The sequence below is a fragment of the Danio rerio genome, chromosome 20 (assembly GCF_052040795.2).
Source record: "Danio rerio strain M-AB ecotype USA chromosome 20, GRCz13ab, whole genome shotgun sequence".
Classification (NCBI taxonomy): Eukaryota; Metazoa; Chordata; class Actinopteri; order Cypriniformes; family Danionidae; genus Danio; species Danio rerio.
Window position 1 is genome coordinate 59,755,790 of NC_141040.1, and position 27,952 is coordinate 59,783,741.

General features: G+C 38.7%; 1 protein-coding gene and 1 long non-coding RNA gene across 5 annotated transcripts in view; one reads left to right on the forward strand and one right to left on the reverse strand.

Annotated features, from left to right (window-relative positions):
* plcb1l (phospholipase C beta 1-like) overlaps nt 1–16,840 on the reverse strand; it is a 151,016-nt gene extending 134,176 nt beyond the window's left edge. For 3 of the 4 annotated variants that reach the window (XR_015518883.1, XM_087298663.1, XM_087298664.1), the window contains exons 1-4: nt 16,692–16,840; nt 15,240–15,299; nt 14,741–14,850; nt 12,869–12,970 (exon numbers count right to left, since the gene is read on the reverse strand). The gene's annotated coding sequence lies outside the window, so the exon portion shown is untranslated. Of the gene's footprint in view, nt 1–12,868; nt 12,971–14,740; nt 14,851–15,239; nt 15,320–16,691 lie in introns of all 4 variants that reach the window. The other variant, XR_015518884.1, reaches the window with a different exon arrangement.
* A 5,867-nt stretch (nt 16,841–22,707) lies between these two features.
* LOC147839525 (uncharacterized) lies at nt 22,708–26,739 on the forward strand. The gene is made up of 3 exons (XR_015519144.1): nt 22,708–24,508; nt 24,846–26,542; nt 26,652–26,739. It is a non-coding gene; the product is annotated as an uncharacterized LOC147839525 (long non-coding RNA).
* Nucleotides 26,740–27,952: the final 1,213 nt, after the last annotated feature.

The window sequence follows — 27,952 nt, forward strand, 5'->3', positions numbered from 1 at the left end:
AACAGAGCAGCAGCAGTAGTGGCGACAGCTAGAGTGTGTTGTACATACAGTATATGGGACGTCTGTTGAAATGTGTTGCCTGTACCCCCCACATATTGTCCGCAGTGGTTTACAATAACATCGGTATGTTTTCAGCGAAGAAAGGTCATTAAAAATGATGTTTTCTAACAAAGGCCATGACATCAACACAGCACCAAGGTGGACGTTAGTTGCCAGACAGAATCATTGCAAAGTTTAAACACACTTCTGTGTCTTAATACTCCACCCATATTTACACATTACACACCTCCCTTAGCTTCTCCACTAATAGGATCTCAAATCTCTCAGGTGTCCGCCACCAATAGAGTCTCAGGCCGTACTCACACTAGGTACAGTTGCCTCGAACCGGGCCAAAGCACGCTTGTCCCCCCTCCCGTCTCCCCCGACGGCCCGCGCTCACACCATATCGGGCCTCGGCACGCTTACTTCATCGCTGCTGCTCTGTTCAGTGAGAAGCGCTCTCTATGGCAAGCCTTTTTAGCATTTAAATCTTTGTTCTGACTCCATAAATATATTTAGAGATATCTCTAATTATATTTTGACTAGTCCTAATTATAATTCCACTACTCAGAATGACAATTAGAGATATCTGCAATTACAATTGTACTAGTATGAAATCAGATTGGAGATATCTGCAAATATATTATGACTAGTCATATTCCTCCATTGACTTCCATTGAAAAATATTTGCAGATATCTCTAAATGAGTTTTGACTAGTCACAATTGTAATGAGAGATATCTCTAACTGAGTTTTTACTAGTCATAATACATTTGGAGATGTCTTTAATTCATCATATTTAGAGATATTTACAAATATATTTGAAGATATCTCTAATTAATTTACTAATAGTCAAATTACAGTTGTAGATATCTTGAATTGGATTTATGACTAGTCAAAATTCATTTGGAGATATCTCTAATTACAATTGTGACTAGTCAAAACTCATTTAGAGATATCTGCAAATATTTTTCAATGGAAGTCAATGGAGGAATATGACTAGTCATAATATATTTGCAGATATCTGCAATCTGACTAGTCGAATTATAATTATGACTAGTCAAAATATAATTAGAGATATCTCTAAATATATTTATGGATAGTCAGAACAAGGTTTAAATGCTAAAACGGCTTGCCATACGCTCTCACCCAGCAGCACAGTGGAGATTTCTCTAGTTATATCCTTTCAGTGGTTTGTTATGCAGTGACATGCAGTCAAATATTTCACCAAACAGTCCTTAGGGATGCGGGTACACGCAGTCAGATATTATACCGGACAGATCCGCCACTTTTGGCGCTCATAAACAATCATAAAGCTCTCGTGCTGCAGGAATGAGGAGGTCTGCTGAAGGTGCAGCTGTTGTGCAGTGAGGAGTTCTCATCTTTAATAAACTACGGCAGTTTGCGTTCACTGAACAGTAAGAATGATTAATAAATCCAGATGAAACAGCCCCTTAAAAGTCACGTATCGCTTTCTGTTTCGGGCTTTGGCGCGTTTTGCACTCACACACAAGTGTACCGCGCCAAAGCCGAAGTGATCTGCGCTCAGGCACACCTCTTCCAACCGGGCCAGGGCCGGCCAAGTGAACCGAGCTTGAGCCCGATTCAGCGCACTCACACTTCTCAAACGATCCGGGAAACGGGCCTGGGCACGGTACGGATGGCATAGTGTGAGTAAGCCCACCGACCATGAGGAGAGCGCAGTCCTTCAATGCACACGAGGCCGGACACTGAGTGAGGGATGGTGAGGGTTGTTATGGTGCTGGCGTGAGGAAAGGGAATGATGTGCAGGTGTGGGGCTGTGTTCAGGTGACAGCGGTCAGGGTGACTGCGGTGACAGTGTGGGGAGAACCAGGCCTGGCTGTCACACCATGAAATGAGAATAAAACTAAGTGCAGGTGTAACTCTGGCAAAGTTGACTGAATAATGCCGCAGCCACACTATAGTTTGTGTGTGTGAAATTCTGTCGTAAGGCGCTGCAAAACGAGCAGGATTAAACAAGATGATTAGACATTAAAAAGGCGAGCATTTGCTCCATATATACAATTTCTGTCCAGAGAGGTCATGTTTCCATCCTCGATTGGTCTCACGCAGTCAAGAGATGCGATTTTGCAGGTCAGAGTTCACCAAGCTTGTACTTTGCACCACAGTGAACTGCGAAACTTGAACTAGCGTTTCCGGTCTGACGCATTTGTTTGCGTATGAATGAAAGTCTATGGGGATAAAAGTCCAGCGTGACCGCAGCTTAATCTTATATTTATCTTCTGATGCTGACTATCCTCCTCATTCTGTCAGAAACACACATCATGTTCATTCAGCATCATCAGTCCGTCTCTACATCCACACACAGAGAAAGAGAGATCAGTCTGTCCTTAATCGAGGAGATCTGTCTGAGAGATTTGTCCTGATTCAACGTGAGAAAGAGCAGGATTATCCAGCGTTAGACACAGCATGGTCACCGTCAGGCTTCATTACACAACTAAAGCACAAACACCGACTCAGAGCGTTTCCTCAGAGAACTCTGCTGTACTGTAAACTGTTAAACTACTGTAGATCTGCACCACTCTCCCAATCTACAATCATCATGCAAGCCTTTAACTTCAAAATAAGAACATCTTGAACACCACACCATTTAGAAAACATGATAACTATATGAAGATCAACAGGCTCTGCTTATTTTGAACTGCCTTCACAGAGAATATGATGTAGTCAGTCAAGCAGAGCTGTATTAGTGTTTCTCAGTGGCTTTGGTGCATTTCTCTCAACACTATTTACATTTGCACAACAGTTGATGAATTTCTCTAAACAGTCAGTGCAAACCGCAAACCCCAGCTGATAACCTGCAGAAGAGTGTCACTTGCTCAATATGGAGAGCTCATCCCTCAACAGCAGGTATTGATGTCAATGAAGGTGTCAGTGTCATCCAGATGAAGAGTCCTCACAGCATTGATTATGAACAGGATAGTCAGACGTCTGTCCTGTTGTCATTATCAGTTTACTCTCTACATTTTATCCAGTGCACTGAAGTCAGATTTAGGTGACACGTGCTGAAAATGCTCGAGACAGCAGCACTATATACTGTCAGCACAGCCGTTTGAACACTACAGTAAAGTTAGACATCACGGCATTTAGTTACTAGACACTGAATAAGTGTGCTTCACATGTTCACTGCAGATGCTCTTTATAACTCTAGTTTATTGACAGCATTGTGCAGAAGAATAAACTCAGCCTTATTTACAACTAACACACATAGAGCTGTGCACAACTGTAGACAACACTGCAGGACATGCTGGAACTGAGTCCACAACACACACAGATCTGTACATCACTCAGGAAACTGTTCCATTGAAGGACATTTTCAGGAAGAAAGATTTTAAAATGTTTATAAAAATGACAGATTTTGACACTAGTTCAGCATTGGTGTGTGTGATGACTCCAGCAGTGAAATGAGGACTGTATATGGAGTGACTATTCAGCATTCACAAGTGTAGTTCACCCTGACTGACATAAGCAGATGATGATGTTATAAACAGCAGAGAGACGTCTGAAAGCAGCTGATGCATGTCCAGAAGCATTCGCAATGTGTTGGAAGGAATGAGAAATTGCTGCTATGATGTGCACAAATGATGAACTGTACTGAGAAATGCATGAACTGTTGTGCAAATGTAAATAGTGCTGAGAGAAATGCACCAAAGCCACAATAAATACAAAGCACCGGGGTGTCCACACTCTGTCCTGGAGGGCCAGTGTCCGACATATTTTAGTTCCAACCCCAATCAGACGCACCTAAATTAGCTAATCAAGCTTTTCCCAGGTATACTAGAAACTTACAGGGGGAAGTGTTGAAGAAAGTTGAAGCTAAACTCTGCAGGACACTGGACCTCCAGGACCAGGTTTGGACACCCCAGGTGTAGCACAAAGGGCTGAGAACAGAACACATACAGAGGCTGTGTTGGTCAGACGAAGAGAACAGTCTGCTCGAGACACACGTCTATGTTTCAGAGACTCAACTGCAGCGTGTCGCACATCTGGATGAGGAATCCCCTGCTCTGTTTCCTGACATGATCTGCAGGCTGTTCAGCATGGAGACGTTCATTCTGTTTCTGAATATACAGCTGTTGAAGTGTGGAGACAACAGTGATCTCTGATGACACCTGGACATTTAACACTAGCAGCGGCACAGACTACCCATCACTGTTCTACTGCTCTGTACATCAGACATTCACTGAAGTCATCTTCACTCAGCGAGTCAGTGTTATTCAGTGAAGGAACTGAGCAGAGGCTAGAGATGATTACACCAGACCCTATGAAGCAGACGGAGAGTGTGTGAGCTTTACTGCAGTGAAGGAGACGCGCGCACACACAAACACACACACCTGTCCTGCATCTGTGTGTGATAATTACAGTTAAACATCATCTACAGATCAGCAGAGCATGCTCGGTGTGTGTGTGTGTGTGAGAGAGAGAGAGATATTCAGGTTTGAGTGACAGCAGGAAAGTAGATTGCATCTCCTGTGTGGAGGATCTGTGAGAGCACAACCAGTTATCTATCACCCACTGCAAGATCACAGCTATCAACACACACACACACACACACACACACACACACACACACACACATATATATATATATATATATATATATATATATATATATATATATATACACACACACATATATATACACACACACACACACACACACATATATATAGTAGTGTATATAGTATATCTTCTTTATCTCCACTGACTCTGATCCTCCATGACTCTTTTGCTGTGCCTCATTCTGTCCTGATTTCTCACAGTAAACACACACTGAGCTTAAGTTTGACTCAGTATCTGTCATTTCTCTCACAGCGGGCCTCAATAATAACTTCAGAGTTCGCAGTTCTGACCTCACACTGGTTTGCAGTTGACTCTTGAGCTGATTTCCTCAGATTCTGCACTGCAATTGGCTCTCGTCAAACCAACAATCAAAGAGTCTAGCAGAGCAGGAATACTTCAGGATTCACCAAACGTGTGTGTGAGGAACAAATCATGGCTGAAAACACACAGCATGAGTCAACTAACACAGGAAACAGCACAGGTCAGCTGAGAGTCCTGACATTAGTCTAGAGCAGGGGTGTCAAACTCAATTCCTGGAGGGCCGAAGCCCTGCACAGTTTAGTTCCAACCCTGCTCCAACACACTTACCTGTAGGTTTCAAACAAGCCAGAAGGACTCAATTAGTTTGATCAGGTGTGTTTAATTAGGGTTGGAACAAAACTGTGCAGAGCTGCGGCCCTCCAGGAACTGAGTTTGACACCTGTGATCTAGAGAGTCTGATTGAACACGGTTGACTGTCCTCACTGTAAAGTCTTTGACAGGATCCCATTATTAAAGCACATCACCACCGTACATCAGCTCAGAGCGTGTGAGAGAGCGAGAGGAGGAGTGAAGTGGTTAATTTACGGTGCTAATGAGAGTGTTTAAATCACAGATGAGTATAATAGCTGACAGATTTACCAGTGAAGGAGAAGACGGAGAGAAAGTGTCACATTAAAGTGATGGAGGTGTCTCGTGTTGCTCAGACTCACTTCAGGAGGAGCAGAACACATTCATGATCAGTCTTCACAGTCACTAAAGAAAACAACACCAATGCTGGAGGAGAATCACCACAGACTCCTGCACTAACTCAGTATCTGTGTGTGTGTGTGTGTGTGTGTGTGTGTGTGTGTGCACTTGTCGGTTTTAATTCTGGTGTATATAGTAATGTTCTTGCACCATCCTCTTGATAAATGGCGTGCATTATTCAGCGGCGTCTGTGTTGTGGTGTTGAACGCTGTACAGTAGTGAATCTCCTTGATGAACTGATGTATAGTGCAGAACTGATGCTCTGAATAACTGTGTTAGTAAAGCCCTGCTGAGATACAGATGTGCATCAGATCTTCTTACTCCTCCGATGTATTTTTCAGACAGTTGTTTTTACTAAATGTTCACTAAGAACACAGAGGATATACTGAATAATCGAGGTAACGTCCGCTGCTTTCTCTTCCTTCACTCATAGTCAGTGACCCTGTGCACATACTAGAGCTGACAGAATTAATGTTAGATTTTGATATTCAGTTTAAGAAGACTGATGGTTTGATCACTGCTTTAGGAACCGATGAGAGACTGATGTGCCACACATGTAAATGCTCACAGGCATTGCTTGAACAGCAAACAATAGTGAAAACACAGCCTGAAGATCGTCTCTAGAGAATAACCTGAGCTGTGAACCATAGGCAGGACCATCGTCAGACAGCTGATGTTGATGCAAACACCTGAAGCTGTCAAGTTATTTGTGATTTATTTATTATTAATGATGAAGATTAACAATTATACTACTCATTTTACTCAATATTGCAAGTAAAACATGTACATGGGTCTACACTGATGCGTAACGAGTAAATAAACTTCTGATAATCTGCCTATCGTCAACACACGATACTATCGTCTATCGGCACAACCCGACATGTAATAAAAATGCAACAAACAGACCATCAAAATAAAGTGTGACCAAATAATAATAATAATAATAATAATGCGAATGATGAATGATCAGAAAGCAAGCTGTATATTGACTATCAGTGCTGTAGTAACATCTACTGGCAGCTGCCTAACAGGTTATGTTAAAGATGTGTGAAGAATAAAATAAGGTATTGTTCATGGTAACACTGAAAATCTTTAAAAGACCAGATTTGTTGACATATAGGATGCTAAAAAACAATATTAATAACATTTATATACATAAAAATACAACATATAAATCATATAACGTATTCAGCGCATTGCACTAAACTCTACTGATGTTCCCACAAGATGCTCTAACATCATTCACCTCAGTCCGAATACTCCGGGTATTTCACTGTATGATAACAATAACACAAACGGATATGTGCTGAAAGCACTGCCTCTTTCCCATTTACACCATGCAGAACACACTGACCATGAAAACTGCGCAACATGATCACATGTGTACGATTATCTTAATTATACAGTACATCACAACTAGACAATATAAAACACAACCGCCTGTTAAAGCATAACATTATGTGCACACACACATACTAGTGGTGGGTCGTTAACGCCGTTAACGTGCTGCGTTAGAAAAAAATATGGCCGTTAATCTATTCTCAGAGATGGGTGTGGAGCTGGGTCTATTCAATGCAAGCTATGATGACTTTCACCTTAATGTTTTAGCACGGATGTATACCTGGCCAAATTGCACTGTAGGAGGGCGACAACGAGTCTTCAAACCGGTGTGTATTCCTACTGCGAAATGACCTCATCAAACATGACGCGCTAACATGGATGCAGTTCACTAGAGTGAGTCTGATTAATGTTAGCTCCATATCTAACTATCAGGCGCCTGTAGAGTTTATGAGTTCCAGTAAAACACACACAAATAAAATGGAGCGGCTGCTTTTAAAAGGAATGACAGTGAAGGAAAGTCAAACCGGTGAGCCGTCTGACAAACAAGTGTCCTTCTGAATCAAATCAGCAGGATGCTTCTGCATCTTACTTCAAAGACACTACTGACTACTCCTACATGGACATCTGTAGTCTAGTTATCTGCCTTAAAGAGCATAGGCAGGAACTAGATTTTCTTTAAAATATGCGTTAAAGTTAATTATTAAGCCATCCAGAGTTGTTTTTAGTCACACAAATTTACTTCCGCATCTGAAAAAAATAAAAAAATAAAAATAAAATAATAATTCTTCAGACCGGAGATGATGTCGGATGAAGCAGATCACACATATACACAGTATGAAGACAACTGATTGCGGTGCGTGTTTGGATTCAGAGAGATTCACACAAACGATGGACCACAGTCATACAATTATGAGCCTGTGGACAGACCAGCAGTCGGAGAAGAGTAACTGAGCTGTAATGTCAGGAGAACAGAGCAGCTTCTCAATGAGAGCCCAGTGTCAGCTTACAGACAGATATGCAAGACAACGAAATCTTATCTGGAAATAGCAAAGCTAGAATTGATCATCTAGAAGTATTAATACTTACCAGTAACAGAAACTGAGCATTTTACAGGGTTATGCCACATTGAGCCTATTTTTTAATTGTAGATAAGAGAATACAAGACACAAATAACACAGAACGTCTGGAATAATGCAGAAACATGTAAACAAGGTACTGGAAAATCTTTTTAATACACAAAAGGTTTTCAGAGCTTTTGTATTAAAATAAAAACAACATCAAATATTCAAACAATCAAAATAAGTTTTTAAATACGTGTCTTTTTGTCAGGTTTTTTTTATTGGGGTAAGATGATCCGTATTGGATTACATTTTGGCAAATATCCATAAAAAACACAATCACAAGTCATGTTACTGTATGGAATATTCACAAAGACTTGATCAACAGGTCTGATCTGCCATTATGGTTAAATAAACTCTTACTTCAACCCGAATTCAAGTTCAAATTGTAATGCAACTCAAGTTCAGGTTTTATTTATATAGCCAAAAACCATAAGCAGTGTTAAAACCCAACATTTCTACTCTTTATATATGTATGAGTATCTGTGTGAGTGTGTGTATAAGTAAGTAACAAACATAATACAAAAGGAAAAATATATTTAATTCATAAGGTCCATTTAAACCTTATTAAAATAATTTCAGTAAGTTGGCCAACGTTTATGTGGGCACCACACCATCATGTCTTTAATGTGAGCTAAATTGTGAATGCTGTGTAAAACGATGCCGACAGCCTCATCCTTGTAAACCCACTGGAAGGATCTAAAAAGCAAATGCAGTGGACAGTTCTGCATTCTCGTAGAGCCTGTGATGACCTCCAGTAATCCACCGTCAGACACGCAGTGAGGGCTGGGGCATATATGCTGCGGAAATAATGCAAACGTTTAAATCATCTTTATTAATAATTTACATTTTGAAATTCACCATAGGATTTTAATACAGCACAATACAGGATACTTAGCCACATTTGCAGACCCCTGGATAGAGAACTGCAAACCATCTTACAAACATACAGTCAATTGTAACCATTTTAAGTTGAGCATGTGTGAACAAACTTCAATTTTCCAAATGTTATCTGTTTTTCTTCCACAAGAATAGATATATATATATATATATATATATATATATATATATATATATATATATATATATATATATATATATATGATAATAAAAAAGTGGCTTTCCTCATTGACAGGACAGAACATTTTTTACTCTCCCTTTGGTGGTTTCAAATCTTATTGACTTTCTATTTTCTGTTAATCACAAAAGAAGATACTTTGAAGAAAGCTGAAAATCTGTAACCATTGACTTCTATAGTAGGAAAAACAGATACTATGGAAGTCAATGGTTACACGTTTACATCATTCATTCATTTTCTAGTCGGCTTAGTCCCTTTATTAATCTGAGGTCGACACAGCGGAATGAACCGCCAACTTATCCAGCATGCTTTTTACGCAGCGGATGCCCTTCCAGCCACAACCCATCTCTCGGAAACATCCACACACTCATTCACACACACACTCACACACACACACACACACACACACACACACACTACGGACAATTTACACAAGCTGTCACTAATCGAATGTGCGAATATAAAATTAACTTCACCTTTAGTTGAGGTTACTCTGTGAGCCAAAGTGAAGCACAGATGAGCGAGAGGCCCGTGGAGAGAAAGGCTTCAGCTCCAGGTCAGCATCACTACTGCAGACGTGTCTCTCAAAGCCTTAACCACACCACATGACAATAAATTATTAATCAGATGAACAAAACAGTCACTACACTGTAACTGTACAAGACATGATATTAGCAAACTGATGGTACCAGCTGTCTTATCATATATTGACATTTTTACGTGGTTTATGAAGGTATATTTGATATGCTGAACAATACAAGCTAGCAGCAGTGCTGTACTGTAGGCTACTCCAACATAAATGCATCACGTTGCTTCTAATTACTCAAATAATCATGCTTACTGACTTGAAAGTTGACAAACATAAAAGAAAAACGAGCTGTCTTACCGTGTACAGTTCTCCCTTTCATCGAGCTGCATCTCCGACTGATCCAGGACCGTGTATTTCACAGTTTTCACGTCTTAATGGATTCATCCCATTTCACCAACCAAAACAGCAACGGGAAACTTGTGGAGTTAATATGGTGACCGGCTGGAGTTTGTGCAGTTCCGATAAACGCAACAGTATACCATGATGATGATAAAATACGCCAAAACAAACAACCGAGTCTGCTATATGCTACTCTACCTCACTGTACACACGCCTGTCAGATAAGTGAAAGAGAAAAGAGCAAAAAAGAAAAGAGCAGACTTTGCGGAAGTGGGAAAACAGACACATTTTCTTTAAAATGTGTGCCCTTGCACTTCATAAAACATTTTAATATGGCATTTTATTGTATTATAGAGTATTTTCACAAACGATTCTACCTTTTTTAACCTATAATATGCTCTTTAATAGACAATAATATAATGAAGGTGTTACTTCAAGTGCTGTAATGTAAGAGTTTCCTGTCATTTTGCGTGACTTTCACTGCAGTTCAGCCGTTTCATCCTTAACTCATGAACATTTCATTCAAGGTCCCCGTGACAAACTGGGCTATTAGACACAAATAAGGAGTAAGGACAGGTGAGAGTGTCATGCAAGTTAATAACGCATGCTGATGTGTGTGTGTGTGTGTGTGTGTGTGTGTGTGTGGTCCTTTACTGACAGCCGCATGTGTGGATCTTGTGGAAGAATATGGTGAACAGTTCTACATGAGGGTAATAGTCTGACTGCAGTGTTCACTTTAATAATGCCACTAATATCTGCAGACTCCACACGTCTTCATTTCTGTTTAGTTCAGTGATGACTTTAGTCGGATTAAGGTCATCAAAAATGGCTGTTTGGAGCTAATGTAGGCCTACAGTTCAACATTCATGTTTACCTGCATCAACAGTGAGTAAACATAAGCACATCGTATTGAACATCATTTATTTTCATCACCGATTATCAGAGTAGAACAGTTCCTCAAGCAGTTTGTGATGCATTAGACCAGGGGCTCGTCTCCTGTTTCCAAAATGCACCATCTGGCTTGAGGAAGCCGTTCTCGAAGACTTACTTTTTAGGTAGCACGCATATTCTGGATGCCTTCAGCAGAATGCAAATGAGCCATTTTAATCTAGATTAATTTCAAGTACACTGAGATTAATCTAGATTTAAAAAAATATCTATGCCCACCTATAATATCTCTATACACTGCCAAAAAACATCATATGAATTATGAGCTAAACACAGCCCTCGTTCTCTCTCTCTTGTCGAATGTTATTTTTAATAAATGTTAAAAGCCTTTATTAAAATATAAAGTATAAAAGGTTTAATGCTACAGTTCAGTCAAACACACAAACACTTTGTGCTTCATCAAAACAACATTCCTGGATTAAATAATAATTGATAAGACCAAAGATGTCATATCCCAGAATAGTCAGATGCTAATGTGGAAACTGAACACATATCTAAGGCTGCTTTCACACCTGTGAATGGATTCAGTTGTTCTGAAACAGAGATTATAATTGTTGCAGTGTTGCTCTTTGCTCTTGGAGCGGTTCGCTTTCACACTGCAAAGCTTCTAATCGGACCAAAAGAGCTAAAACAAGTCACGTGTGAGTAAACTCTCCTCACATTGGTCAGAGTGTCAGGGTTTATTTTGCAGCGTCCCGCTCAGCTGTCAGGAGAGGTGGAGGTTTGGTGGTGATTGACAGGGTGCGCGCGACGTTTCTGAGGAGAGATGCGGTGGGGAGGGGTGAGAAGGGTGCGCGACGATGCCTATTTGAGGACCGGGAGGGAGACGCGAGATTACCGGGAGATCATCACTCGTTTGCGGGCATCCGGAGACTCGCGGAACTTCCCGCCCTACTCATAATTCTCTCTTCATATAGCCGTAAGCCTATTACATATCCATAAACACTGTGATATAACCGCGCTCGGATCGCTTTCTCACTGCAATCGATCCGCTCCAGGGTTCGTTTCAATCGAGCCAAGACCACCTCATTCCAGCCATCTCGGAGCGATTACTTTGGCGCGGAACAGAGCGCGATTGCCCTGTTCACATATGCCAAACGAACCGCGCTAACTGAGCAATCGAGACATGTTCCCAAACAAAAGTGCAGGTGTGAAAGCAGCCAGAGGTTTAAGCAACACACTCTTCTTGCTGCTGTAATTAAATGGTAGAACTGCATTTTTTCACACAATATCAGAGTGTGTGTGTGTGTGTGTGAGAGTGTGTGTGTGTTTTAAAGATAGTATAACTGTTAAGCTTGCAGAAGGCGAATCACAAAATCAAACCAGCACTAGTCCTGTTATCTGGCGGTCAGCAGTGCTGTGCTTTGATTGTGATTGGCTGATCAGGACTCCTCTGTGTGATATTAACCTGAGCTGACTCCTGCATTCAGAGCAGATGGAGGATTAATAGAGGTAAAGTTGGTTTTATATTGGGATATTCAGACATCCTCCTTACTATAATGATGTCAGAAAAGTATTTGCTAATTGTAAATGGTGAAATCATATTAGCAGCAAATTACTAATAAAGTACAGCATAGTTCACAGTATATTAGATAGTGTTGATGTCGTTTACAAGTCTTACTTGCATGCTAATTTCAATCGAATATTCAAAGTAACATGGTAAACGATATAGAGACTGCTAAATGAACCAATGTGCGAATATTAAACCAACGTCACCTCTATGGGGAATTAATCCTGACGGCTGCACAGCGCCACCTGCTGGCCTGCAGAACACTGATCAGACAGACACCAACACACATCTCACCTGAAGAAAACACACCTTTCCTGCTGTCCTGAGATCTGCTGTGTGATGATCAGAGAATGGCTGCTGTCTGTTGCTGCTCGGTAGTTTCCTCTGCTGTTGATCCTGAAAGGGAAACACACACTCAGTACAGATCAACACATTAGACAACCCTTCACACACAAACACCACCATAACACACTCTCCTGACATAAGAGCTGCTATCAAACCACCCTCTGTGTTTGACACTGTAAAAGCGCTACAGAAATACAGATGAACTGAAATAAAACTGCCAAAAGACGTCAGGTGTTGACTGTGCTGCGTTACTGCAGTGTGTTTCAATCTGCTCATTTCAGTCTAGATCAGCTGCTTCAGGAAGAGCCGGAGCAGATGCTGGAAGCCTGCAGAAAACACCTTCTGCTTCTGCTTAGTTTGTCTTTTTTGGTGAACTGCATTCTCAAACCTTCTTCTGCTTCATGTAATCTTCAACTGCAGTAAGCACACAGCTTTACATCGCATTACTGCCCCCTGCTGGTGAGTGTGAGCCAACACCACACAAGCATTTTATTTTCCTCAGATAGCAGACCCAAGTTAAATCAACATTAAATAAATGTTAAAACATTAACCAAACTATCACTGAAACAACGTTAAATATCATCATCAGTTTTTAGCCAGGTTTGCATCCTGAAATAAAGTTAATACAAACAGATCAAATAGATGAAAAACACAAAATCAGCATTTATTCAACTACAATTAAATCTTTACACTGAGACCAACATTGAATAAGTGTTAAAACATCAACCACACTATCATACAATTAATGTTGAAATATTCAGTTGATATTTAGCCAGTTTTCATCTTGAAATGTTAATGCAATGATGCTAAATAGATTAAAACGGTCACAAAATCAGATTTGTTCAACTATAATTAAAACAATATTTAAACACTGAAACAACACCAGTTCAGTCCTGCTTCAAGTACAGTATGACTTTACTCCAGTGAATGTTGCCTCCTTTCAATCAGAGACCACTGGGCTGAAAAACTACATTGAAAACTAAAGTTTATAACTTTACACCGCAACAAAATCTTTTGTCTTGACTTATAAAACTTAGTTAGCTTGTTTGTTTGTTTTACCCACAGTATTTAGACAAGTTCAGCTAATTTTTGAAGAATTGTGAAAAAGCTGAACTTGGATGCAGTTTTTTAATGTTTTATTGTAAGTTGAACTTTTTTAAATAAGTAAAAATGAATAACCCACACAAAAATAAACTAAGCTGTATATGTGGAGTAAAGAAAAATTAATTAAGGAAATGAAATATTATTTATAGTGTGTGTAATTTTACTGTTATTCCCTTTGAGTTATGACAATGTTTTGCCAAACATTCCACATATCTTTTTGCTAAATGAAAGGTTTGTTCAGTTTTAGCTTACTTTCTGAACATTCTTCAAACATTCTAATGCAGAGGTCACCGATCTCGGTCCTGGAGGGTTGGTGTCCCTGCAGGGTTTAGCTCCAACTTGCCTCAACACACCTGCCTGGATGTTTTAAGTATACCAAGTAAGACCTTGATTAGCTTGTTTAGGTGTGTTTGATTAGGGTTGGAGCTAAAATCTGCATGACACCGGCACTCCAGGAACAAGTTTGGTGACCACTGCTCTAATGGATTACAATATTTTAATATGTAATTACAATTTTCAAAACACATGAGCCTGGATCGCTCTGTTGAGGAGCGATAAAGAAGATCACATCACAAAAAGTATCTAAAAAGTCTTTGAAATGCAGGTGAACTAAATCTTGATAAAAACTAGCTGCATCAAAGGTGCATCTTAAGTCATTGAAATAGTTTGTGCTCAAAGCAAAACATTTAAAATATGATGCAAAAGCATTTGGCAAACCTTTGAGATCCAAAAATCATAGTTCCCTCCTCCAGTATCACAGCCATGTTCACGACATCCTCTGGGAAGGCCTGGATGCCCACCTTGAACACGTCTTCCTCATCAGGAGGCTGAAAGAGATTCAGCAGTGGACCAGTTATTTCATCACTTTAAACATACATCAGCAAAATAAAGAACTTTCAGATATTGCAGAAATAAATAACTGCTTTGTTTATTTAACAGTTTACAGCAGCGGCTAGGAAACAAAACAGGATCTACCGCATAGACTCTTATTTTATTCTGAGCATTCAAACACATTAATGCTTAAACTACAATGGAGAACAGCAAAGCACCCACATCAACACAGTAACTCTATTTAGTTTGAGTACATGTTAACAAAATTAACTGATTCAAAAGGTGTCCATGTAAACACACTCAGTGAAAATACAGGCATCAATAATCATAATAAATAATTAAACAATCATAATCAATATCAAACAAAAAACCTTGAAGATTTTACCTCTTAAACTTGGAGGTTAATGTCGTCTCCTTTATGAAGTACAGAAGGTCCAGCCCAGTTCTGAAAGAGCAAACACACTCCTGGTAAACGACAATAGATGCAATGCTAAACATAAATCATTATTTCATTACATGGTAAAAAAAAAAAAAATGCCGCACTGACCAATCAGCATCAGTTTCACACCAACAACAAAAATAACACGAGTTCAGTTTGAAACAGTCCACATTTAGACTTCACACATGCTGTGTATAATACACAAATTTAAACATTTAACCCTAGGTGTATTTCATTTCATTTGCCCACATAAATTCACATTCAGTCTGGATTAAATCTAAGATTTAGGATTTAACTTAGATTGCTGTGAAAATGTACATGTGCCTTGTACTTATAACCGAAATGACAGAACCAGTAAGTCAACATTAGGCAAAAATCAGTAATCCTTAAATGTACACAGCATAATTAATTAGGTATGACATCATGTGTAATTCACTCTGTTATCCAGGTTTTATTAAAATAACACTCCTGATCTCCTGATAGTGAAGAAAGCAGACACATACTTAAATAGTTTTAGTATTACCCGCTATAATGACTCGAACTGACGGTGATTTTGATAGAGGTGAAGTTGGTTTTTATATTGGCACATTCGGACTTTCTGCTTAATAATGTAATTCCATATAAGTATTTTTATAAACTGTAAATAGCAAAATCAAGATCAGCCAATGACGATCAGGGTACAGCACTGTTCAGTCAAATAAACAGAGTTAATGTTGTCTTCAATAGAGGTAAAGTTGGTTTTATATTGGCACATTCGCTCATTTAGAAGTCTCTATATTGTTTACCATGTTACTTTCAATATTCAATTGGAATTAGCATGCAAGTGACTTGAAAACAACATTAACACTGTTTATTTGACTGAACAATGTTGTACTTTGATAGTCATTGGCTGCTAATATGACTTCACTATTTACAGTTTGCGAATAATACTTTCATGAAGTTATATATTATTAAGGGGGAAGTCCAAATGTGCGAATATAAATCCGACTTTACCTCTATTTGTCTTCAAGTCACACTTGCAGAGACACAATATTCATATTCAATATTAAGTGGTGAACAATATAGGGAGTGTGTCACAAGCTGTCACTGAATGAATGTGTGAGTATAAAACCAACTTTAGCTCAATGTTATTTTGAGGAATTTTAGGACTGTGGAGGAACAGCTCACCTCTATATCTCCATATCAGCAGCCATTAGAGCAGGTCATTAGAGAAGTGAACTTGGCTGAATCTGCGAGTTGACGAGATGTATGTTCATAATGATATCCAGGACAGTTCAACTCCACTACAACAAACATTTACCTGTGTGCTGTAAGCTATACGCTGTATTTGAGGCAGAAAACGCATATGAAACACAGTGTAAACACTTGCAAATATCCTTTAAAATAAAACACACATACCATGTATGACTCCATTACAAACACTGAAGGTCCAACTCGAAATTCCTCAGGTTTCCACTGTCTTCTCTCGGAAGTTCCATGGCTAATTATTCAGTCATCTTAACCGGTTTACTTCAAATCCCGCGCGTGAAGGTTTGAATATTCGGTGTAAGGCTCAAAGTAGCGCGAGAGCGAACTCAAATCTGCCGGTAGTGCGTCTGTTTGAACAGCTCTCGCGATACTGTGCTGGCCGCGCGCGCGCGTGCGCACACACTCACACAGACCGGTCTGTGAGCCCCTTCTTCTCGAGCCAGGGCTGTGCATTAGAAAGGCAATACAAAACAATAAACAGCTTTAAAAGGTAGGACTTTACTTACAAAAGCTGAAGGCATCTCTAGGTTATCCTATGCGGCTCATTCTTTATTTGTAGATAAACCGACCTGTAAATTGATTGATGTAATGCTGTTTACATGTTAGAAAAGCAGTTATTTTATAATACGGGCGGCTTAAACTTCATAGATTTTGATTCACTTAATAACACCTTAAAAATAAATTGGCTTAAACGCTTTCTCCACAATCAGTCTTCTATTTGTAATGTAATTCCTAATTATATTTTGTCTCAATTAAGAGGTATTGACTTTTTATTAATGTGTAATTTCTCAATTAACAAGCTTCCTATCAAACTGTCCAATGTTCATCAGCAAATGCTTCAGGCTTGGAAACTTATTTATAAGCACAATTTCTCGCCACACAATTTTTAAATTTGGAACAATTGTAATATTTTATATAAGAGGAAATCTATATTCTTTAATAATTGGTTCGGTAACGGTGTGATATTGGTAAAGCAGTTATTAATGGTAATTTATTTACTTACTCTGTTTTTACTGCAAGATATAGTCTTGCCAAATCTAAAAAAGAATTTAATATCGATTGTAAGGCCATCTCCTCTGAAATCTGTATGCTTTTTAAAATATTAATAATAATTCATTGATTTCTGCTTGTTCTCTTAGTCCTGATTCTACTGTTGTTGGTTCTATTTGTTTCTCCACTAAAAAATCCAATCATAAAATCAGATCTTTATTTTTAGACCATCTATAATCCTTTATTCTAGTTCCTGAGATTAAATGGTCGTATGTCTGGTCGCTCCCCCAGAAATGTTTTTAACAAATAAAACTAAAGAAATATCTTTTAAAATTATTCACAGGTTTTATCCCATTAAACAGTTTTTACAGAAATGACATTGACATCTCTTGCTCTTTCTGTGAAGCCTCTTCTGAATCTGTTGCTCGCTTGTTTTGGGAGTGTCCCACTGTTAAATCGTTTTGGTCTGATGTAAACTCTCTTATCGTCCAAAAGGTTGTTATTTTGGTCCAAAATGTTATTTTGGGGCTTTATATTAAAGGAAAAGAATTCCTCAGTGCAACTTTTTGCATAAACCTCATTTTATTTATTGGAAAGTTTTTTATACACAAATGCAAATATACTCATTGTAAGCCTGATGTTTATATTTTAAACGAGAACTAGGTCTTTATTTAAAAAACATCACAGACTCTCATAATAAGAAAGCTATTAAAACTTCTAAAATATGTGCTTTATTTGATATTCTGCAATAATTTGTTGTATATTTGTCATGTGCCCTTAATTATTTTTCTTCTTCTTCTCTCTTGTTCCCTTTAATTTGTTTTACATTTATAATATTTGTTCTAAATTTGTTTCATTCCACTTTTTTCAAAATGTAACATTTCTATTGATTGTACCATACTTCTTTCAGTTTTGTATCTGTATTTGTTGTAAGGTGTTGTTATTGCAATAAAAAAAAACAGCTTGATTTGTGCTCAGATTTGATGTAACATTAATATGCATGAGTAGGGCAGTGTTTGTTTTGTCCACAAGATGTCGCTATGACACTGTTTTGTCTGGGTATTTTGATGTTTGTTGTGTTGTTTGAGCCTCTTGGCATACCGTAGTGCTGATAAACGCGTAGTGCGCCATGTTTTCCTCAGTTTGTGTTCTCAACACTGACAGGTGAGACGTGCTCATGATAGTAGGATCCTTATTTAAAATCAAGCGGCACCCTCCTGCTCTTTCTCAGGAAGCCAATACGGAAGTAACTAAAACTGCAATTCATCCGAAATTCCGCTAGTCCTGGCCGCTCCTGGCTCCAAAACAGAGCAAATTTCAATTGAGCCCACTGTTAGAATGGCCAACTTTACAGCAGAAATAAAGGTGTTTACAGCCTGCTACAAAAAAAGGTGTTGGTTAATACAGCTAATATTACCCTTCATGACAACTGTGAGGGGGTGAATTTTTTTATAACTCATCCGTTTCCTTTATATTAAGTTATATTAAGTTTGCATAATTAAGGGCGTGGTCACTTGAGTGACAGCTAGGTCTCGTTGGTCGCCGTCACGTCACCTCAGCTGAATCCTGCAGATTAGCCACTGAACTCTGCATATTTATCGTATTTCTGTGTTGTTTTATGTGGCTTTACACACTCAGCTGCCTTTTGGACTTGTTTCCTACAATTATTAGATGGCATGTCATGCTGAGTGCACTTAATTGAGCTCACAAACCATTCACGTGGCCTCCGTTTCCCATGTGAGTAGAGTTATATACTTATATACCATCTCTATACATGTGTTTGTTTTATTTAAGATCATTTATCGTTTATATTTAGAGCTGTAATGCACTCCAGAATCTGACGTATTGATTAGCTGTAGGCTCTAGAACAGTCATCTGAAGCGTTGTCATACAGTGTTATGCTGGAGTTCATCAATAGTCTTACAGTAACTAACACACACTATATCTGAAGTGTTTGGAAGTAATTCGCGTTTTCCTCCTGTTGAGAAACATCATAAGAACAATGTTTAGTGGCTCAATGTATTACAGCAGTGTTTTTAAAAGACTAAACACTTTATTGATATAGTGTACAACCAAGCACAAGTGGTCAGAATACAAGCGAGTCACAGGTGATAAAGTATTAAGCATTCTCCCAAAGTAAAGTGTGTCTGAACCAGGTCCAAGCTAAATGCAGCAGGTGTCTGTAGCTCCGCCCACTCTCCGCCTCTGCACAGTTTAGTTCCAACCCTAATTAAACACACCTGATCAAACTAATTGAGTCCTTCAGGCTTGTTTGAAACCTACAGGTAAGTGTGTTGGAGCAGGGTTGAAACTAAACTGTGCAGGGCTTCGGCCCTCCAGGGATTGAGTTTGACACCCCTGGGGTAACTGATCCATGTTAACTCAGTGTCAGTATTTTCAACAATAGTAAATCAATAAAATACCAATGTTAAGAAATGGGTGAATTATCAACATTTATTCAGTGCAGTATTCACAACAATGGCAAGTGACTGAACTATCAGTGTTGGTTCATAGATTAATTGAATGCTGAATATTCCAGCTCAGCCAAAATGAAGATGTGCTAGAGTTAGAGCAGTGAATCAGAGTCTCTCCGCTCTCTGCGGCACACTGTCTAACACGCCTGTGTTCTTACATCTGAACAAGTCATCGGTAAATACAGTTTTACTAAATGAATTTGTACCATCCCATCAATCTTCACCTTAATTCAATTTAAATTCAGATCCTCTTCTTTCAGGATGGTATTTTGTACATTTCATTATTTTTAGGGATGGCTGACGTGAAACTGACGTTTCGACACAGTTTCGAGATCCCGAAGCGCAAGTGTTTCGAAACACTGCACCGAAGCATGATCCGAAACACCCAAGCCACGTGACTAAAGTGATTCAAAGCATCGATCAGTTAAGAAGCGTTTCGAGACCTGGCGAATCTCCATGTAACTGCCGGGGTCACATCCAACACTCGTCTCTTATGGCCTAGTGGACTGTGCGTGTGCACGCTGTTACTATGCTTCCATTGAATTTTTGGGTTTGAATCCCGACTTGTACAAATACTCCTAAATCATGGTTTCATGTATTTTAATCATGTTTCTGTTTTATCCTGTAGCCTAAACAGACTACAGCTGCAGCTACACCATCAATACAGCATCATTTTTTAACACTAAAACAAAACAATAATGAATATTTTTACAGCACTGTCATAGTTGGGTTTAGGGATTGGGTAGACATTCATGAAATACAATAAATGGGAAATTTAATGAATAATATAAATAATTCTTGATAACTTCTGGCCACAACTGTGTCTGATCTAGCAACAACCCTGTTTTAATACCAAAACAATACATATTTATTCACAAAGTGTTTATTCTGATATCAGAACAATGCTGAAACAAAAGTTACAAGAGCAAAGCATTAGCAACTGGTATTAAAGCACCTGTATCAAAACAGCTGTATCAGCCTGGATTCAAACCCACTATCCCCGCATGGAAGTCAGAAACCTTAACCGCTCCACTAAATCTCTTGAATATATACTTCTACAAAGCGGGGTTTAATACCTCAATTTGCTAAAATGTTCTTGCTGAAGCTGTTTCAGTGCAAAACATTAAAAAAATGACCACTAGGTGTCACCGTAGAGTGGGGTTTTGAAACGTTTAGAAGCTTTACTCATTAGTTTCGATTGTTTCAGTGTTTTATGAAGCTTCGCTTTGCCCACCACTAATTATTCTATGCTGCACATCACATTGTCCTGCTTCATATTAAACACACACCTGATGAGAGCTGTTGGAGCACATCCACAGCTGAGCTCTTCTTCCTGTTTCTCCACGTTACACTTTTTAGTTACTTTTAACTTTTTAGACATTTTTCCTCTTGCATCACTCTGCAGTCTTCACAAACAAGATAATTAAACCACTTAAGCTCAAAATGATCTTCCATGTTCATTTGTTTGGCAAGTCACTGTGTATTGTAGGATAACACACTTCTGGTGTGGTGGTAAGGTAAAAACTTTATTGTCCCAGTTAGGGAAATTTGTCTTGGGCTCTTGCCCTCAGCTGCAGTCGTCACAAACATGGACAAAACAATTAACATACAAAACACAAATAAGTATTTCATTAAAAGTTACAAGCCTCACTCCACATACACATAAATAAGCAAACTGTTTCTGTCAATCTAAGCCTCACTATTATTTAATAGCTTAATGCTCGTAGGATAAAAAAAAAAATTTTTATCTGTTTAATCTACAGCAAGGTACTCTGAATCTTTTCCCCGAGGGTAACAACTCGTATTCCTTGTGCAGAACATGCGATACGTCACAAACTATTTGTTTAGCACACCTTAATGCGTCCTGTTCTTACATATCCTGCAGTAACATCAGCTCTGATTAGGGCTGGGCGATATGGCAAATAAATAAATCTAGATTTTTTGAAAGTTTAAGCGATTCACGGTTTTGTTTTGTTTTTTTTAATGTGTAACTAGTCAACTTAAAACATTACAACAACATGACTGAAGTAACATTCTCTTTATAAGTAACTTGAAAAACCATCTGCTTAAGGAACATTGTATTTTAATGGCCATGTCATACATAAATCGGTCAAGGTGTAAATAAAGGTAAAACAAATTCACAAGTTAAATATCAGTGCAGAAGATTTGAATAAGAAATATTTGTGTAAATATTGCAGTTGCAGGAATACAGAGGGATTTTTGCAAGTTTTGCTGAGTCTAGGACAGATTGGCTGTCAGCTCGGCTTTGACTTTGTCTTCTTCTGATTGAATGTCAGGTTGTAAAGCTGCTGCCTTTTCTTAAACAGATACAGTGGAAGAAAAGGACTGAACATGGAAACTGTAAAGCCTAATTTTACCCAATGTGTGAAGCTGTGGACGTATAGCAGGAGCAAATACAAGCACCAGATGTGTGTCTAATATAAAATATTTAATCTATTTTTCTTTTTCCCCTTTTGAATATCGATCATTTGATGCACTTTACAGCTCTCTCTGTATTATGCTGCCTGCCTGCATGTCTGGGTTTCAACTAGGTCCGCTAAATGACATCATGGACGCGGCTACTTTCATTTTCACTGCTACAGCTGCTCATGTTCAAACCAAACTAAGATCAGCGCAGTTTTTCACATGGCAGGTTTTTACGTCCTCACATGTTGAGAGATTGAGTTTATCGACTTGATGAGGGAATATGTATTGATAATCCACACAGACGTGACTCAAACTAATGCAACAAGCAAAATCCTACATGACTTCACGCTTTTTACAGGCAGTCAAGCAGGTCACACACCAGAAGCGCCGCGACACGGTTCGCACATGACAGTTTAAACTATCACACACCAGACGCGCACATTTGCATGATATTTAACATGAAACTAATCAGATGGCGCTCTGTGGCGCGGCTGAAATATGAACAGCGTCCTGAATCGTGGCTGGGCGGCGCGGGTGTGTGTATAGAAATCTGTTAAGAATTCTAAAATCCATGGCACTGCACGTCGCCGAGCGGCGCTTCTGGTGTGCGAACTGCTTAACAAAGAGTGAATCAAAGCGCATTGGTGCCATTATAATGTATCTTTTTTTTTTTTAAATCGCGATTTCTCGTCGTCAAGACATAAATTCAAATTAATCGAAAAAATCAGAAAAATTGCCCAGCCCTAGATCTGATACACCTAAAATTTTTGTAGGCAGTGTGAATTAAACGAACTACCTTAGATCTCAGCTGCACAGACAAGTTGCCGAACCAAGCTGTGATACCGTACCTTATTAAACTCTGTGAATAAATATGTCTTGTTTTGGTCATAAAGCAGGGTTGTTGCTAGATCAGACACTGTTGTGGCCGGAAACTAACAAGAATTATTTATATTATTCATTAAATTTCCCATTGTATTTTATTAACGTCTATCCAAACCCTAAACCCAACCATTACAGTACTGTAAAATATTCATTATTGTTTTAGTGTTACAAAAATGATGATAAAACAGTAAATGGCTCTGAAATCCTGATTTTATGTATTTTAATAATGTTAAAGCATAACAACGCGCACACGCACGTCCACTAGGCTAAATGAGTCAGAAGTATTTCTGAACCTGTCAGTCAAATGCAGATTCGCCGGCTCTCGAAGCGCTTTGAACTGATCGATGCTTTAAATTGCTTTGGTCACATGACCATGGCTGCGTCCAAATCTGTATACTTCCATACTATTCAGTACACTAAAATCGGTATGCGAGCCGAGCAGTATGTCTTAATTCATATCATTTGAAAATCAGTATGCGAGAAGTACCCAGATGACTTACTACTTCCCCGCAAGATTCTGAAGTGAGCATCCCATGATGCCCCGCGAGAGAATTCATGAATGGGAGTGAGGCGACGCAACTAATGCAGGTAGATTATGTGACCATGACAAAAAAGCGGATGTAGTACGTCCGAATTCCATTCATACTTTTCACATTCATACTGTATAGAACGCAATTGTCTAACAGCCGAGTAGTATGTTTACATTCAAATGCAGTACCTACTGAGTAGTAGGCGGTTTCAGACGCAGCTCTGGTGTTTCGAAACACTTTAGTCATGTGACCAGGTGTTTTGTGTCGAAACATCAGTTTTATGTCAGCCATCCCTACTTCTAACATTCAAGTACATCAAGGCACATTTTCACACCTGTACAGTTTAACAGATGCAGTTGCAGTCTTTTTATTTGCCCTCCTGTTATTTTAAAACAACGTTTTCCAAGTGATCTTTAACAAACCAAGGACATTTTCACAGTATTTCCTACATATCTAAGGCTGCGTTCACACCTGTGAATGGATTCAGTTGTTCCGAAACAGAGATCACAATTGTTACATTGTTGCTCTTTGCTCTTGGAGCGGTTCGCTTTCACACTGCAAAGTTTCTAATCGGACCAAAAGAGCTAAAACAAGTCACGTGTGAGTAAACTCTCCTCACATTGGTCAGAGTGTCAGGGTTTATTTTGCAGCGTCCCGCTCAGCTGTCAGGAGAGGTGGTGGTTTGGTGGTGATTGACAGGGTGCACGTGCGACGTGTCTGAGGAGAGACGCGGTGGGGAGGGGTGAGAAGGGTGCGCGACAATGCCTATTTGAGGACCGGGAGGGAGACGCGAGATTACCGGGAGATCATTACTCGTTTGCGGGCATCCGGAGACTCGCGGAACTTCCCGCCCTACTCATAATTCTCTCTTCATATAGCCGTAAGCCTATTACATATCCATAAACACTGTGATATAACCGCGCTCGGATCAGATCGCTTTCTCACTGCAATCGATCCGCTCCAGGGTTCATTTCAATCGAGCCGAGACCACCTCATTCCAGCGATCTCGGAGCGATTACTTTGGCGCGGAACAGAGCACGATTGCCCTGTTCACATATGCCAAATGAACCGCGCTAACTGGGCAAACGAGACACGTTCCCAAACAAAAGTGTAGGTGTGAAAGCACCCTAAAACAATTATTCTGGAGTCGTAATGAGTTTTATTTCTTATAGTGTGTTTCTTATATATAAGCAGTTTTAATTATTTAATGTTAGTATAATTAGCCACCCCAAGAAATATTTACTGTGTATTTTTTGATTTTCTACATAACTTGACTGATTATTCCACTCTAATAGTTTACAGTTAAGTCTTTAAATTACACTTTAATCGGAATCAAAGACTACAGAATACCTAATACAAATCTGATCTGACCAAATTCATGTCACATGATGCTGGATAATTCAAGAGTTGGTCTTGAGCATAATCATTTGAATGTTTAGTGTTTAGTTTATTATAGATGTCATGCATTTAGTATGAAAATCCTTCATTTTTTTTATAACACAATCTCTTTTGTGTGAATAATCAGGCGATGTAAGAAACTAAGTTCTCTGACAATCTGAATGAGCTGAAGCAAACGCTTTGCTATCTGAATTGTTTGGAATCGTGTGAAAGCGCATGCGCTGCTGACACCTGCTGGTCACTGCATGTAAATGCAGAGCAGAAAGGCCCCTGATCAGTGTGTGCACGCTGACGAGATCTGAGGATGGATGATAAACAGCTGCATTCATAACTTGCTCATTTCAGATCAATGAATCTGTTTTACTCTGGTGTAAGTATTGATTGTTCTTGTTTAACTGCTAAAGACTGTTTTAATGTTTACGAAGCAGAATCTCCACCCTGAGGAACAGAACACCCACATAGCAAAATACACTCAGGGGGCTATTTCATAAAAGTGTTTTAGAAAAGCGGGGATTAAAGTCAAAAGCCTGACTTCAATAAGCCGAACTAAACGTCCACGCTTAAACTGGTTCCATAACAGCAAGTTGAAGATAATTTGATCTGACCAGTCTGAGTTCAGTTTAGATAATCTAGATAACTGCTTGTGCACGTTTCTGTCGTGAAACTTTAAAAGTCGAGCATAGATACATCGATTATGTTGTGTGCTACCATGGCAACTTCGAGAACTGAAAGAGCTCTGAAATGAGACACAGCTGATCACAGCGAGTGAGCCGCGAAACTGCAGATTGTCCAATAGGCTACAGTAGCAATATATATATTTTTTAAATATATGCTGTTATTTACGCCTGTTAAGATGAAATTTAATATTTGTTATAAAACAGAGTAATTGTGCTTGACCGCGCGCATGTGCGTGAGAGAGAGAGGATTTGCTTTTACTGCCAATTGATGCTTGCAAGGAAAAGTTTTAATGCATTGCAGACTCACTGTAACATACAAAATGTTGTAAATGTAAGCACATAGGTTTAAAATAAACAAAGAGCCGTGCACGCACAAGCGGTGAGATTTTTAATTTGTTCCAGAATCTGCTGCAAATCATTGCTTTCCCTTTGCCACTTGTTTCCCGCAGCCCGTAGTAAAAAAATATCTTTACAGTAAAGTGACGCTGCTGCACAGCCCAGATCATCTCCTGATTATTCCACTCATTTTATAGCTTTAAATTCATTATTTAAGAAATGTAGTCTTCTTCTTTATATTAGTCAGTGTCTTTCTTACCCCCGTGCTCGCGTGGGTTCCTCCAGGTGCTCCGGTTTCCCTCAAATCCAAAGACATGCGGCATACATATAGGTGAATTGAATAAGCTAAATTGGCCGTAGTAGGAATGTGAATGAGTGTGTATGGATGTTTCCCAGTGAAGGCGTCCGCTACATAAAGCATATGCTGTAGAAGTTGGCCGTTCATTGCGCTGTGGTAACCTCAAATTAATAAAGGCACTAAGCCAAAAAGAAAAAATAAACGTGTGTGTGTGTGTATATATATATATAGAGAGAGAGAGAGTGAGAGAGAGCTAAGAACCCCCCTCACAGATTTCTCTTTTAAACTGATATTTTCTACAGGATGCTTTGCAATATTTGTGCATATACATTAGATTATTCAGTACCAATGCAAAGTTTGGAATATATATATATTAATATATATATATATATATATATATATATATATATATATATATTATTATTACAACCATTTGTGTTGATATAACAGCAAGCGCAGGCTATACTGTAAACAAAGTGTAGGCACTGCATATAACATTTGAATAAAACCCAAACAGCACACGTATCCTATAACGCAAATAATCAAACAAAGGACAAAATAAATAATGATAAATGGTTAATAATTTCACAAGTGTTAAACAAATAATACTAAAATTGAATATTGATTTGTAGTGCAGAATAATTAAGAATTTCAATGTAAAAATAATAAAACGACACAATACACCCACATTGTAAACAGGAAGATTTACAGAGAATCTGAAATGGCACATGTAACAGGGTGAAATTAATGTTTAACTGTCCTTCACCTTAACGTCTGATTGTTTATTTTATGGTTGTTGGGAGACCTCTTGTGGCAACAGTGTGTAATTGTTTGTTCACCTGCAAAGCCCCGCCTCCAGCAGCAGAGATGATTGCTGAATGCAGAGAGGTGATGCATGTTTGAATGAATACTGTTGACAGAGGATATATTTCTGTTGCAGAATAAACAACACAGAACGCAGTTCCCTGTGTCCACCTGAGTGACTTGTCACCAGGAAGAGAAGTGTTACACACACACATTCTCATTTTTCCAATAGACTTGAAAAAAAAGTACAAGACACATCTTAAAACAGCTAATTTTATATAGGCCTGATTATAGAAACCAACTTAAGATATCCTTAAGAAACCTCTTACAAATATGTATATTACTATATTATATATGTAGACATAAAAAATACAAGTTACATTTGTAAAAAGAACAGCTGAATTCTGAAGAAACATCATGAAACATCTTCAATAAACTTTAAATAATAATAAACAAAAAATATAAATATAAAATTGCACAGTATAAAGACAAACTGAATTTTAAATACATTATATATATATATATATATATATATATATATATATATATATAGTGCTGTCAATCGATTAAAAAAAATTAACTAATTAATCGCACC